Raw genomic sequence first — 14,318 nt, 5'->3', positions numbered from 1 at the left:
AAAAAAAAATACATAGGATATCAGAATGGGAAAAAATAAGGACCATCTATATGTTGCCTACAAGAGACTCATTTCAGACCTAAAGACACCTGTAGATTAAAAGTGAGGGGATGGAGAACCATCTATCATGCAAATGAGTGTCAAAAGAAAGCCAGAATAGCAATACTTACATCAGACAAAATGGATTTTAAAAAGAAGCCTGTAAAAAGAGACAAGGAAGGACACTATATAATGATAAAGGGGACAATCCAACAAGGAGATGCAACAATGGTAAATATTTATGCACCCAACATGGGAGCACCCAAATACATAAACCAGTTAATAACAAACATAAAGGAACTAATTAATACCAACACTATAATGGTAGGGGACTTTAACACTCCACTTACATGGATGGACAGAGCATTGAAACAGAAAATCAATACGGAAAGAGAGCATTTGAATGACACACAGGAACAGATGGATTTAACAGATATATTCAGAACATTGCATCCTAAAACAGCAGAATATGCTTTCTTTTCAAGTGCGCACGGAACATTCTCCAGAATAGATCACGTATCAGGCCACAAAACAAGCCTCAACAAATACAAGAAGATCAAAGTCATACCATGCATCTTTTCTGACCACAATGCTATGAAACTAGCAATCAACCACAAGAAAACATCTGGAAAGAACACTAATAATGAAGGTTAAACAACATGCTACTAAACAATAAATGGATCAACCAGGAAATTAAAGAAGCAAAAAAAAAAAAAAAAAAATAGATGGAAACAAACAAAAATGGAAACACAATGGTCCAAAACCTTTGAGATGCAGCAAAAGTGGTTCTAAGAAGGAAGTTTATAGCAATACAGCCCTAGTTAAAGAAGCAAAAACTATCTCAAATACATAACCTAACCACCCAGCTTAAGGAGCTAGAAAAAGAACAAACAATACTCAAAACCAGCAGAAAGAAATAATAAAGACTAGAACAGAAATAAGTGACATAGAAACTAAAAGAACAATAGAACAGATCAATGAAACCAGGAGCTGGTTCTTTGAAAAGATCAACAAAATTGATTAACATCTAGCCAGACTCATCAGTGAGAGAGACAGAGGACTCAAGACTCAAATAAAAATCACAAAGGAAAGAGGAGAAATAACAACGAATACCACAGAAACACAAACAATTGCAAGAGAATATTATAAAACACTATATGCCAACAAATTACACAACCTGGAAGAAATGTGTAAGTTCTTAGAAACATATAAATTCCCAAAACTGAAGTAGGAAGGAAAAGAAAATTCAAACAGATTAATTACCAGCAAGGAGATTGAATCAACAACCAAACAACTCCCAACAAACCAAAGTTCAGGGACAGACAGCCTCACAGGCAAATTCTACCAAACATTTAAAGAAGAGCTAATACCTATTCTTCTCAAACTGTTCCAAAAATAGGAGAAAAAGAAAAACTTCCAAATTGAATTCTATAAACCAGCATTACCCTGAGGCCAAAACCAGATAAATACACCACCAGAAAAGAGAACTACAAACCAGTATCTCTGATGAACATATATGCAAAAATCCTCAACAACTACACTAGCAAATTGAGTCCAACACTATATTAGAAAATCATCCACCACAATCAAGTGGGATTTACTCCTGGGCTGCGGGGGGTGGGGGGTGGTTCAATATTCACAAATCAATCAACGTGTTGTGTCACATCAATAAGAGAAAGGATAAGAACCATATGATCATTTCAGTAGACGCAGAAGAGGCCTTTGACAAATTACAACATCCATTCATGATAAAAGCCCTCAACAAAGCAGATTTAGAGGGAACATACCTCAACATAATAAAGGCCATCTGTGGAAAACTCACAGGTAACATCATACTGAATGAGGAAAAACTGAAATCTCTCTCCCTAAGGTCAGGAATAAGGCAAAGATGTTTACTCTCACCGCTTTCATTCAACATAATATGGAAGTCCTAGCCACAGCAATTAGACAAAGTAAATAAATAAAAGAGATTGAATTGGTAAGGAAGAAGTAAAACTTCCACTATGTATAAATGACATGACACCAAATATAGAAAACCCTAAAGACTCCACCAAAATGTTACTAGAACTGGTAAATGAATTCAGTAAAGTCACAGAATACAAAATCAATGTGCAGAAATCTGTTGCATTTCTACACACTAACAGTGAAGCAGTAGAGAAAGAAGTTAAGAAAATCCTAACCTAAAATTGTACCAAAAATAATAAGATACTTAGGAATAAACCTAATCAAAGAAGAGAAAGAACTATAATCTGAAAAGTATAAAACACTGATGAAAGAAATTGAAGATGACACAAAGAAATGGAATGACATTCCGTGCTCATGAATTGGAAGAATAGATGGTTAAAATGTCTGTCCTACCCAAAACTATCTACACATTTAATGCAGTCCCTATCAAAACACCAATAACATTTTTCATAGAACTATAACAAACAATCCTAAGATTTATATGGAACTACAAAAGACCCTGAATAGGCAAAGCAATTTTAAAAAAGAAAAGCAAAGCTGGAGGTATCAAAATCCCAGACTTCAAGTTATTTTACAAATCTGTAGTAATGAAAGCATTATGGTATTGGCACAGAAACAGACACATAGGTCAATAGAACAGAATAGAAATCCAGAGATAAATCCACAATTTTATGGTCAATTAATCTTAACAAAGCAGGAAAGAATATCCAATGGGAAAAAGAATATCCAATTGTCTCTTCAACAAATGAAGTTGGGAAAACTGGTCAGCTTTATGCAAAAGAATGAAACTGGACTACTTTTTTTATATCACACACAAAAATAAACTCAAAATGGATTAAGGACCTAAATGTGAGACCTGAAACCATAAAAATCCTAGAAGAGATCATAGGCAGTAATGTCTCTGAAACTGGCCATGGCAACATTTTTCTAGATTTGTCTCCTGAGGCAAGGGGAACAAAAGCAAAAATAAACTATTGGAATGACATCAAACTAAAAAGCTTACTCTTATTTCCCCTGTAGAGCAAGGGAAACAATCAACAAAACTAAGATGCAGCCTGTGGAATGGGAGAAAATATTTGCAAGTGACATATCCAATAAAAGGTTAGTATCCAAAAAATATAAAGAACTGACACCACTCAACACTAAGAAGACAAATAATCCAATTAAAAAATAGGCAGAAGACATGAACAAATACTTCCCCAAAGACATCTGGATGCCCAACAGACACATGAAAAGATGCTCATCGTTACTCATCACTGTTACTGAGGTGTCTTGAATACTTCTTTCTCTGCCGTGGGTCATCAAAGGTGCACCCAGACCATCTCTCCAGTTTGCGTTTCTCAAAATTTCCATGTCAGGGAAGGAGCTCTGTTTTCATTCAAACTGAAATGATATTCCAACTGGTTTAATCCTAGAGAGCCAGAAAGAAGACTCTTGTTTAACCAAAATCTAAAAATATGGAAGTTCGAAGAGCCAGACAATATTCTACACATCACATCTCTAAGACACAGATACAATGGGAACAATCCGAATGGGGCAGTCAGTCCAGAGAGCAACCCCCGGAGCAACTGCAGTCTTGCTTCTAGTTCCTGACACTCCGAAATCTACAGGACCATGTGAGAAAATCAAACAAGAAGGAGAAAACCTTCCAGGCTCTCCTCCAGGTTCTGCCAAGCTCTGGTCCAACAGAGTCCATGACACTTCTGTTTTGTGTGGGCAGAGTTTGGTAGATCCACCCATTCATTGAATTCATTGAATATCTCCCATTGGCTGAGTGCCAAGCACTCTGTGGGATCAAAAATAAATAAATCAGTCCAGGTGTCTGGTTTTGAGGACACATGACAACGTGGTGTAATCTCAGGACAAGGAACCATCGTGCAGAGCAAGGTAGGTGAAAGAGCTGGCAGATGAGTTCAAGGTATTGGAGTCCCGTGCAGGTGTGGCAGCTTCCAAACAGGGCTATAGGGAGGGCTTCTTAGAAGAGGAAGGGGCATTTGCCTTGAATTCTGAGGGTCGGTGTTGATTTGGCAGGTACATGTGGAGACCGGGTTGGGACGGTGAGGGACAGAACTTCTAGGTGGGAGGAGTCAGGAGCAAAGCTGCATGGGCCTAAATTATACTCGTTAGCAGCGGGGCAGAATTTCATGCACCCAGTGCTGAGTGAAGGAAGCTGCTGGAGAGACCTATGGTAGAGCTATGTTTTATAAAGTTTAAAAGGCAAACTGAACCATAGTGATTAGAGACTCACATATAGTGGTAAAAGGATAAAGAAAAGCAAGGGAGTCTTTACCATTAAAACCAGCAATGCTGGGGCGCCTGGGTGGCTCAGTGGGTTAAGCCGCTGCCTTCAGCTCAGGTCATGATCTCAGGGTCCTGGGATCGAGTCCCACATCGGGCTCTCTGCTCAGCAGGGAGCCTGCTTCCCTTCCTCTCTCTCTGCCTGCCTCTCTGCCTACTTATGATCTCTCTCTCTGTCAAATAAATAAATAAATAAATCTTAAAAAAAAAAAAAAAAAAAACCAGCAATGCTGTTCCTCTTAGGAGGGGAGGGAGCATCATGACCTGTCTGTTACCCCCCTTGGCCATCATACAGGTATTTACTCTCCAATAATTCATGAAGCTCAGGTATGTTTTATTTTTCTATTTTTATGCTGTGTTTCATAGTGGCACATAATAACCTTACTTGTCCATGCTTGAAGGTGAAACAGTTCTTGTGTCCCCTATCTCCCTCTTGTCTTTGGAATCTAGTTCACCTGGTTTCCTTGTGACCTTAGTTCTCTGATGAGGTTTTGTAGATTATCTGTCTTTTCACACTGTGGGAGGTGGTTGGGAGGGATGGAGTGAAGTTCTCCTGTTGCTGTTCTCATGCTAAATGGGATTTTTAATGTTATAACTCATAATGAAAAAAACATTTAAAGATTTTATTTGACAGAGAGAGATTACAAGTAGGCAGAGAGGTAGGTTGTGGGGGGGCAGGCTCCCTGCCGAGCAGAGAGCCTGATGCAGGGCTCCATCTCAGGACCCTGGGATCATGACCTGAGCTGAAGGCAGAGGCTTAACCTACTGAGCCACCCAGGTGCCCCCCAAAATGTTTTTTTAGAAAGGGAGACAGAGGCAGCATCAGCCAGAGTATGTAGCGCTAGACAAGAGGGTACCTGCAGGGCTGTCAGGGAAGTGAGGTTGAGGTTGGGGGTGGGGGGAAGAGAGCTTGGGGAGTCAGGCTGGGGATGTGGTCAAGTCTGGAAGGCGATGGGGGGCAGGTGGCGGCAGGAGAGGACAGAGGCTTGGGCACATGGCTCAGCAGTCAGGGCAAGAGTCCAGCTGGGCTGCAGAGACCAGAGCAATGGAGGGCAGGGGGAATGGGAAAGGATGGATGCATGTGAGCAACATGGTGGCTGCTAGGCGAGAGGAGTTCAGGGCCTCAATGGTAAGAGTCTAAGAATGTCCTGGGCAGGGGTGATATGGGAGCATGCCAAGACATTGTCAGCTAAGAGGTGATGATTGGGGTGACATTGATACCACACTTGGTGCCAGGAGGACATCTGCAGACAGTTTTAAATGGGGGAAATCTTAGTACCCCTCTGAGAGATGCTGGGATGAATTAGGAAAATAAGGAAGGGCTTGGTGATACCCAACAGGTAATGTCCTCTTGGAAGGTGAGAAGCCTGTGCTTCACAGCAGACTGGGGATAGTTAGTTCGATTCTAGCATTCGTATTTACTTTATTTTTTTTTAAGATTTTATTTATTTATTTGACAGAGAGAGACACAGTGAGAAAGGGAACATAAGCAGGCTCTCTGCTGAGCAGGGAGCCCAATGAGGGGCTCGATCCTAGGACACTGGGATCATGACCCTAGCCAAAGGCAGATGCTTAATGACTGAGCCACCCAGGTGCCCTGGCATTCATATTTAATGTCCTGTCTTCTACTTTGCAACTCCATTAACATCATTGAGTTGAGTCTCGTCCCCACCATCTGTGAGTAGCCATCCTTCCCTTCATCCATCATCCCTGTGTGTCCCTGGTGATAGCTGTGAGGCCCCTGGGATCTTTGCTGAGTGTCAAGCCATCCATACCTGCGTGACCCTGGCAGACCTCAGTCTGGCTGGAGTACAAATAGAAGGGTTTATCCTCTACATTTGCAATTCAGCTCTGAAATCTAGAAGCACAGCCCAGTGTTCCTGTCACAAACAATACTGTTGATTCTTCAACTTTTAGCCATGCCTCAACCTTAATTCTAAGCCTCACTTTCAACTCTTTATATTTGATTTCCTGGAATATCACAACTTATGTCAAAAAGTCAGCCCAAGACACTAGGGAAAAGGTCCATTTTGTTCCTAGAACCTCCCTGAATTAAATTCTTCAAAATATAAAAGAATCAGCTCAGTTTGTTGGTAAGGGAGTCTTGTTTTCTGATTGTCTGGGTTTAATTGACATCATAGGCTCCCCTGCCCCAAGGGAAAGAACTGAGGAAATTTCTTTGTGGTAATCTTGAGAGCTTCTGGGGATCAGGATGGAATACAATCCCACCAATCTTTAGTGGGTCTCCCAAGGGGGCAAGGGGCACTGGCTACAGTAAGTTAGACACTAAGATGAAATAGACCATTACAGAGAGGCGTGTCACTAGAACAGAGTCATGGAGAAAAAACATGGTGCCTGTATAGGTTAGTTAGTAAAGTTTTACTACTTAGGTCAAGTGGTGTCTTGGTGTAGGTCTTATTTCCCCTAATCTGCATGCATACTCTAGGAAGTGGACAGGGCCCCAGAAACTCGGAATGTGCAACTTCTCACGATCTCTTTCAGTCTCCCTTTTTAGGGTGGTGATCATGGTCTTTACATAGAAAGAAGGTCCTAGGTCTGCCTGAGGCATTTCAAATGAACTGCCAATGAGAAGTTCTTGGTTCTTATATTGCCCAGTGAAACTGATGGTACTTACCTTGTTTTACCATGTTCTTTACTTTTCCTTTACTCCTCCTAATATCATCCGTCTTTTCTTTATTCAAAAGTTTGAGCAAAGTTAATGTTTAAAAAATTTTGGTGGGTAAGATTTATAGAGTAACCAACATAAAGAACACTGGTTTTAATGTTCAGCTCAGTTTTTAGTGAGTTTTTTGCAAGTGTGAAAATAAATGAATAAAGTAAAATAAACAAGTGGGAACAAGCAGAAGCTATTTATTCAGAACTTGCCCTAGCAAGAGAGTTAGCAATTGCCTTTGGTAGGGATTCCAAGGCAGAAGGGTGGGAAAGCTCTACAGGGAAAAAAAAGTGATGGCTTCAGGAGTCCTCTGATTAGAGGCTGGAGGAGGGGACATGGGTGAGCCAGAGGCCCATGAACTAGAAGCAGGGCATCCTATGTAATTGGTTAGGGGAGCGTAGTTGCTATTAGGCTTCCTCTAGTTGGCCTAGAATTAGAAGCAGGCTGTAGGGTCAGTGGTGGCAAACAAAACAAAACAAAACAAAACAACAAACAAACAAACAAACAAAAACCAAGGGAAGTTGGCTGCTATTGACCAAATCCTGACTCTGTCTGGGCCAATTGCTGTAGATACTGTGGTTTGGCTCTTTGGGCTTCTTGTGTAAGTCAGAATCCTATTGTTATACATGGTCAGGCTGTTCATTTGCTACTCTGTCTCTCACATGTGTCCATCCATGTTCCAACCAGAACAAAGGAAGAAGTGTGTTCGAAATGTATTTCGTGTCCTTGATTCGCATGTTTGAAATTTATTCAGTGTTGTTGAACCCATGGAGTACAGACAATGTTAGAGCCACTCCTATCTATGGAAGGCCTCCACGGTATTTAGAGAGGTGATTGTTTAAAGTGGTCAAGTTAATACATAGAGTTACATCTAGAAAAAAATCCTTGCCAGATTTCATGAAAGATAGGACTTTGTCTTTCCTTATTTTTAAGCTTCTCCTCTTTGTGTGAAGAAGAGAATACAAAAAGAGGAGGACAAAAGAGAGTTCTGTTTGGGACCATGGAGCCCGGGAAAAAGTTGATAGGACAAAAAGAAAGTTGAAGTACTGTGTGGGGCACAGGAAAAGAAGTGCTGGGGTTAGAGGAGGACAAGGAGGGACAACTAATAAAGGAGCATGGAATGGGAGACTTGTAACAGGGAGCCAAAGATTTGACTGCCATCTCCCCTTATGCCTTCAGACTGCCTCTCTCCTGCTTCCAAAGAAATACAATTCTTGGCTGGGTGCATGGCTACCCAGAAAAAAAAAATTAATTTCCAGTCTCCCTTGCAGGTAGTTATGGACACATGACTGTCTCCGGACCAAAGGGAAGGGTTATGCGGAACATCCAGGCTGTTCTCCTGTTGGTTAGAGGAGTGCCCTGCTTTTCTCCTTTGCTGTTGGAATGGGCACATGGTGGTGATGAATCATCTTGAACCACTTAATTGAGGGGAATAACTTAGGGACAGCAGAGAACAAGATTGAAGGAGACTGGGTCCCTCCCTCATAGGCCAACAGACCTGCCCCGGACTCTTGATGTCCAGGCTGTTAAAGCAGAGGGAAGTAGCTTCCATCTTGTTCAAGCCACCATTATTTGGATCTCTCCTACATTATGTCAACTTCTGTGAGGCTTACCTTTTCTATCTACTGATTTATGTGCTCTGCTGTATATAATAGTTGATACTTTGCTTCCCAGTACTCCCCTTGAAATCTGCCCAGAGACAAGCCTACTGGTCTTATCCCCAAGGCACCTGCTGGAAGTAGCCTAAGGGGGAAGGGAAACAATCACAGTGATGCCATGGGCGCCTTTTGGTTATGACTTCATAACATCAACCAGCAAACCAAGATGTTACCACACTTGAACACCAGACTTCCACATTCTGACAGCCAGGCTCACTGGACATTTATGGCCATGAGGCTGGTTTGGGGATTTCATTGCCATCCTTTCTTGAGCACAGCTGACAGCTTTAAGCTGACAACTTGTTTTTTGGTCCTGAATAGAAGCATCTGTGTTGAGCATCATGGTTCTGTTCCAAATCTAGTTTCTGTTCATCAGCTATGTCGTTAACAATATCGGTTTACTTCTTTCCTTCTTCTTCTTCTTTTTAATCTATTAGCACTAGGGTCTGGGTCAATTTACCCCAGAACACCTATGAGTCTCAGTGAGGCCCAGCTCCCAGCAAGCCTAGTGTTTGTAAAACAAGGAACATTTACTTTCCTGGACTATTGCACAACTAAATTAACATTCATAAAACTTCCTGAGATGTTCCAGGCGCAAGCCATTACTCACAACATGTTGCTGTGTTCCAGTGGGCCCCTTATATTGCTAATTGCTAGAGTTCCATAATTCTTTGCCCTGATCTGTGCAGAGGGTGGCCAAACAGTGGTCTCTCTACTATTTCCTCTTGCCTGGTTAATTGTTGCCAGACTTGCTGTTCTCTAAGCTAGAAACCATGCCAGCTGAATCGGCTTTGTGTTTGGGGCATTTGCCTCAAATGATGCCAAATCCATTCTTGACCCTAATTATATGAAATATGCTTCAGTAATTTTCCACTAGGTGAATTAAAATAATGCCTGCACCACTGCTTGAACCTCCCCCATCATTGTAACATGATTACAAAGAATTCAAGGATCCCGAAACATATCATATATTTCTTCCCAGGCTATTATACTCCAGATCCCTCAAGGAGCTGCCACAACCCGAGCGTAGTGCCAGGACTCCACTGAAAGAGATTGAGATGAATTGTGGGCTGAATTTTAATTGTAGAGCATTTCCAACCACTGAATCTGAGTTTCTCTGCTCTCCTCTCTCCCTCTCTGCCTCTCTGTGTGACTCCTGCACAAACACGTTTTATTTGGCTGCTCAAAAACTTTGCTCTCAACTTTTTCCCATACAACTCCTTAACCATCCTTTCATATCTGTTATCCAGCAAAGTTTTGTTAAGGAGCCACTCACTTTGAGAACACAGGGACCCCAGCATTTCATCGGGCAGTTGTTTGTTTTGACTGCCTTCCAGATGGATGCTTCCGGCCTCATTGTTTACCATGGGACACACACGCAGGCTCTTGTTTCCCCTCATTCTTCTCTGGGCACCAAGTTTCTCTGTGTCTCAGTAGTCACGGAAATCTCTCCTCTAAATACATCCTGTGAAACACAAAGACCAAAACAGCCCAAACTGGAAGGGTTCTTGTGCTTGTTTCCCACTGCCCACGTTCATCAGATTTTACACATTCTAACAGCATGTGTATTGCTAGCCAAGGAGGGGAATAATATTCTGTTGTCGGGATCAATGTCCTGATTTTACTTCATGTCTCTGAATAGATGCCCAACCATCGTACATGTCTAGTCCTCGAAGATGCCCAAATGTGTAGAGTTAAAGCTGATCCAGTTGCCAAGATGACAACTGGCTTGACAGTGATCCTCCTTGATCTCCATATTTGTTTCAGCTCTTTGCCAAAGCCCCATATTCATTTATCTTCTCTGCATGAGGTTGGGAAGCTCAACTCTGCCCTGGTCTCACTCTGTAATGAGCCTTGGGCCCGCTGACGGCAAGACTCCCCTCAGGCAGGTTTCATTCCTTTGCTGCTAGGGAAGTCCTAGAAGACCCAAGAACCCCTCAAATGGCCACCACACTCCAACTCCAGTGGAAGGGTTGGCGATTCCTCTCTCTTTCAACAGTGTTCTCACTATAAACTTCTTTGGGAATATGTCCTCCTCAGGTGAGCTGGGTTGGTCCAGGGTTCTGGGCTATATATATGCATCAGGAAATTGTCCTGGCCTACTGCCCAACTTCTTCATGGTTCTCTGAATTACCATGACAAGGAACTCAGCTGTGGAAGCTCATGGGTCCTTTCCTACAGGGCACTCTTCTGTAAGTAAGAGTGCTATCCCTCTGTGTCTCATCTTCCCAACATCAATTAACCTCAAATTCAATTCAGCATGTAAATGTTGAACACTTTCTCCATGTCAAACAAAACAGTCAATGTATTCTTAACCATTTTTGAATCTTGCATCTCTTTGGAAATCCCATGACAGCTATAGATCACCTTTCTAGAAAAATGCACAGATTTTTCTAGGCAATCTCTCAAAGCCAGACAAAAGGCCTAGATTTAAAAGCTGCTAAATGAAAAGAAAGAACTTGGTAGCTCTGTCATTACCAACAATAGGACCAATGGGGAACCCCCTCAAACTCTACAACCTTTAGTTTGTTTAACCATAAAATGCGACTGGTAGAACTTACCCAGATTATCCTTGTGGGATTGTAGTGAGGCTTTAACAGAGTATGGCTGTAAACAGAAAATGTTGTTCCTGAACACTTCCCACACATGAGAGTTGATAAGAATTTCAAATCTCACCTTTTGGAAAGGGGGGAAGTGAGGATTTGTGATTGCCAGTGTTTTACAAATGGAGATTCCAAGGTGGATTAGATGGCATCCTTTGCCAAATAGAATCTAATCTTACAATTACACAGGGACAGGAAGATAATCAAATATCGGGGGTTATGGAGATTTCCAATCAGGTTCAGGCTCTGATTGCCTTAGGGAGCCCCCTCACTTGCCAACAGGGTAAAGAACTACCTTGGCCCTCATCCCTGGAAACATTCCTGTTGGTCAATGTCTCCCTGAAGACGGCAACGCTGGAGTGGGTAAACCCATTTGGCTAGAAATCCAATGTAGCCATGATTCATTTGGCTCAGAACTAATCTGGGAGAGGTTTGTTGGGGGTATTAAAATGTATCCCCTTCATCTTCAGTGCTTTCATAGTATTCTCCAGGGATTTTGCCCTTACTCCAGCTTCCCCAAGATGATTTTAGGTTGAGAGTTTTTTTTTTTTTTTTTAATTTTTTATTTTTTATAAACATATATTTTTATCCCCAGGGGTACAGGTCTGTGAATCACCAGGTTTACACACTTCACAGCACTCACCAAATCACATACCCTCCCCAATGTCCATAATCCCACCCCCTTCTCCCAAACCCCCTCCCCCCGGCAACCCTCAGTTTGTTTTGTGAGATTAAGAGTCACTTATGGTTTGTCTCCCTCCCAATCCCATCTTGTTTCATTTATTCTTCTTCTACCCACTTAAGCCTCCATGTTGTATCACCACTTCCTCATGCTGCCAGAAATGTGACTGGTTCAGAAAATCTGAGCCCATGTTCAGTACTAAGAAAATGGTGAAGGGTCCAAGGCTTGGCTCACATTTGCTTTCAATGGTTTTGTTGATACTCAGACCTAGAGCAACTATTCTGCTAATACGTGAAGAAGTTGGAAGAACCGGAAATTTTCTGTTCAAAATCTATCAGAGCTGGGCAGAATCTATTCCCCCAGAGGTTTCCAGAAGCTCCTTAAAACAACATGTGATTGTGTTTACTTCTAAAAGTAGAGCACAACAGCTTGGTGTACAAAAGGTATGTCAGCAGCCCTGTGTGCCAAAGGTTTCAACATCACAAAAGTTTGGAAGCCAGGGAGGGAGGAAGGAAGTAATGAAGGCCAACAGAAAATAGAAGCCAGTATGAATATTCAACGTCAGCAGTTCCCAAATGAACAGGAACTGAATCTGTAGCTAACAAGTAGAGTAGGATCATGGGCTAGGAGGCACCTGTCTGTACAGGGCGAGCATCCTCTTCACAGGGGTGTTTCATTGTATGTATCTGAGGACACTGACTCCCTCCTTCCATATTTAAGATTTCTTTGAGTAGGAAAATAATTCACTAAACCTTTTGCTTTCTTAGATGAGAAAACAACAACACTGGCTGTCTGGAGAGTCTCTAAAGATACTGTGTAGCATCAAAAATTAAATTCTATAAAAAATAGATAATAACAAGGAACATTTGCATTGGGTTTTCCAGTGAACATCAGACTTAGGTAGACTTTTATTCCTTTGATCTTTTAACAGCCCTGCAAGGCAGACAAAACAGTTATCTTTTATTAATGTCATTATGGATGAAACTAAGGCTCTATGGGATGTCCAAGCCTACAGACTGTCTGGTCTCAGCCTTGTGGTTCAACTGAAGTTCTCGGGCCACAGCAAGGGAGAGGGGAAAAGCCCTAAATCTATAACTGGCCAAGGGGAAGGAGATAGGAGTTGGGACATGGGATTTTATGAGCCCCAAGAAACACCAGGTACAATCCAGGACTGTTTAAGTCTTAGTCTGAGGAATAAACACAGGGAGGGCTAAGATGAGAAGGAGGCTATGGGAGTGATATGCAGGGCTGCCTGAGGAATTGGAGATGCCCACATCCTCTTCTGGGAGGGTTTTCAGTGAAGGGTGTGAGTCTGCTTCCATTTGCCTTTGATGGTTTTGTTGATACTTGAATTGGGACTGGTAGTCCACTGATGCATGGGCAGAGCTTCAAACCCAGGTTTTTCTACATTCCTCACTTAGTCCAGTGTTCTTTCCACTTCAGTCAAAGGTTTGTGAGGGAAAACCAAAAATATGTGTTTGTATTTTAACAGCTTGTCTCTGGCAGCAAAATGAAAACCATGCATCAGCTAGAGTTAAATTCTGCATGCAGGACATACCTGACCCTAATCACACAAATGTGCCTGTCAACAAGGGGCTAGAAATGCTGAAAAGTGCTCATGTGGCTGAGCCATCTGGGAACTGACACTGCCCAGTTAGGGGATGTGTCATTTCTTCTGCAAGGAGGTAGGTGAAAATACCTCCCACCCACCCCGGTCCTGTTGGAGACTAAGTGTGGTTTCCCATAGGTGAGTCCAGCAAACCTTCTTTTCTACTGAAGAAGTTTCCGCTGTGTTCTGGAGGTTATCCAAAGGAAGGAGTGGGGGCCAAGCATGGCATTGAGATCAACAAAGATTCAACAAGGTTTCCTCTGAGAAACATTCAGAACCCTCAATATGTCAAAGCTCCAGGAGGGACATTCAAGATAGAGGTGTTCCCAGATTTCTTTGATCATGAGACTCTTGCTGTGAGCATCTTGGGGGAAGGATAGACCACAGAAAAAACTCTGGCTGTAGCATGATTTGGATCTTCTCACATTGCATTCACATGAGCAAAGGAAATCTAGTTCTTGCATTTTTGTCAGGAAAGCCTGCCCTGTCAGGTAGCAGGAGTAAGGGACAGGAGCAGCCATGTTTACAAGGTCCAGTGCACTTGGTTAAATGCAGTCGCTGACACAGTCTTTCTAGGTCTTCATGGGAAGTGCTCCACTTTCTGAAGTGATGTGTAAATATAAGGGAAAGGGCTGTATATTACAGGACCCTGCGATATCAGAAGGAGGGTGGGATGGTTGGATAGATGTAAGGGCCAGTCTCAGCCATGGGGCAGCAGTCTGGGATTGCTGTGTGCATGGTGACCACTGGATCTGGGTTTCCTACTGGTGTTGCTGCTGTCACTCACAGA

General features: G+C 42.3%; 1 long non-coding RNA gene across 1 annotated transcript in view; it reads right to left on the bottom strand.

Moving 5' to 3' along the window:
• Window positions 1-3,147: 3,147 nt before the first annotated feature.
• LOC131824407 (uncharacterized) overlaps window positions 3,148-14,318 on the bottom strand; it is a 33,484-nt gene continuing 22,313 nt past the window's right edge. Inside the window, exons 2-3 of the long non-coding RNA XR_009350849.1 lie at window positions 9,911-10,099; window positions 3,148-3,415 (exon numbers count right to left, since the gene is read on the bottom strand). This is a non-coding gene — a long non-coding RNA (uncharacterized LOC131824407). The remainder of the gene's footprint in view (window positions 3,416-9,910; window positions 10,100-14,318) is intronic.

The sequence above is a fragment of the Mustela lutreola genome, chromosome 2 (assembly GCF_030435805.1).
Source record: "Mustela lutreola isolate mMusLut2 chromosome 2, mMusLut2.pri, whole genome shotgun sequence".
In the NCBI taxonomy this organism is placed as follows: domain Eukaryota; kingdom Metazoa; phylum Chordata; class Mammalia; order Carnivora; family Mustelidae; genus Mustela; species Mustela lutreola.
Note: the sequence above shows the minus strand (reverse complement) of the source record. Positions and strands in the feature narration are given on the sequence as shown.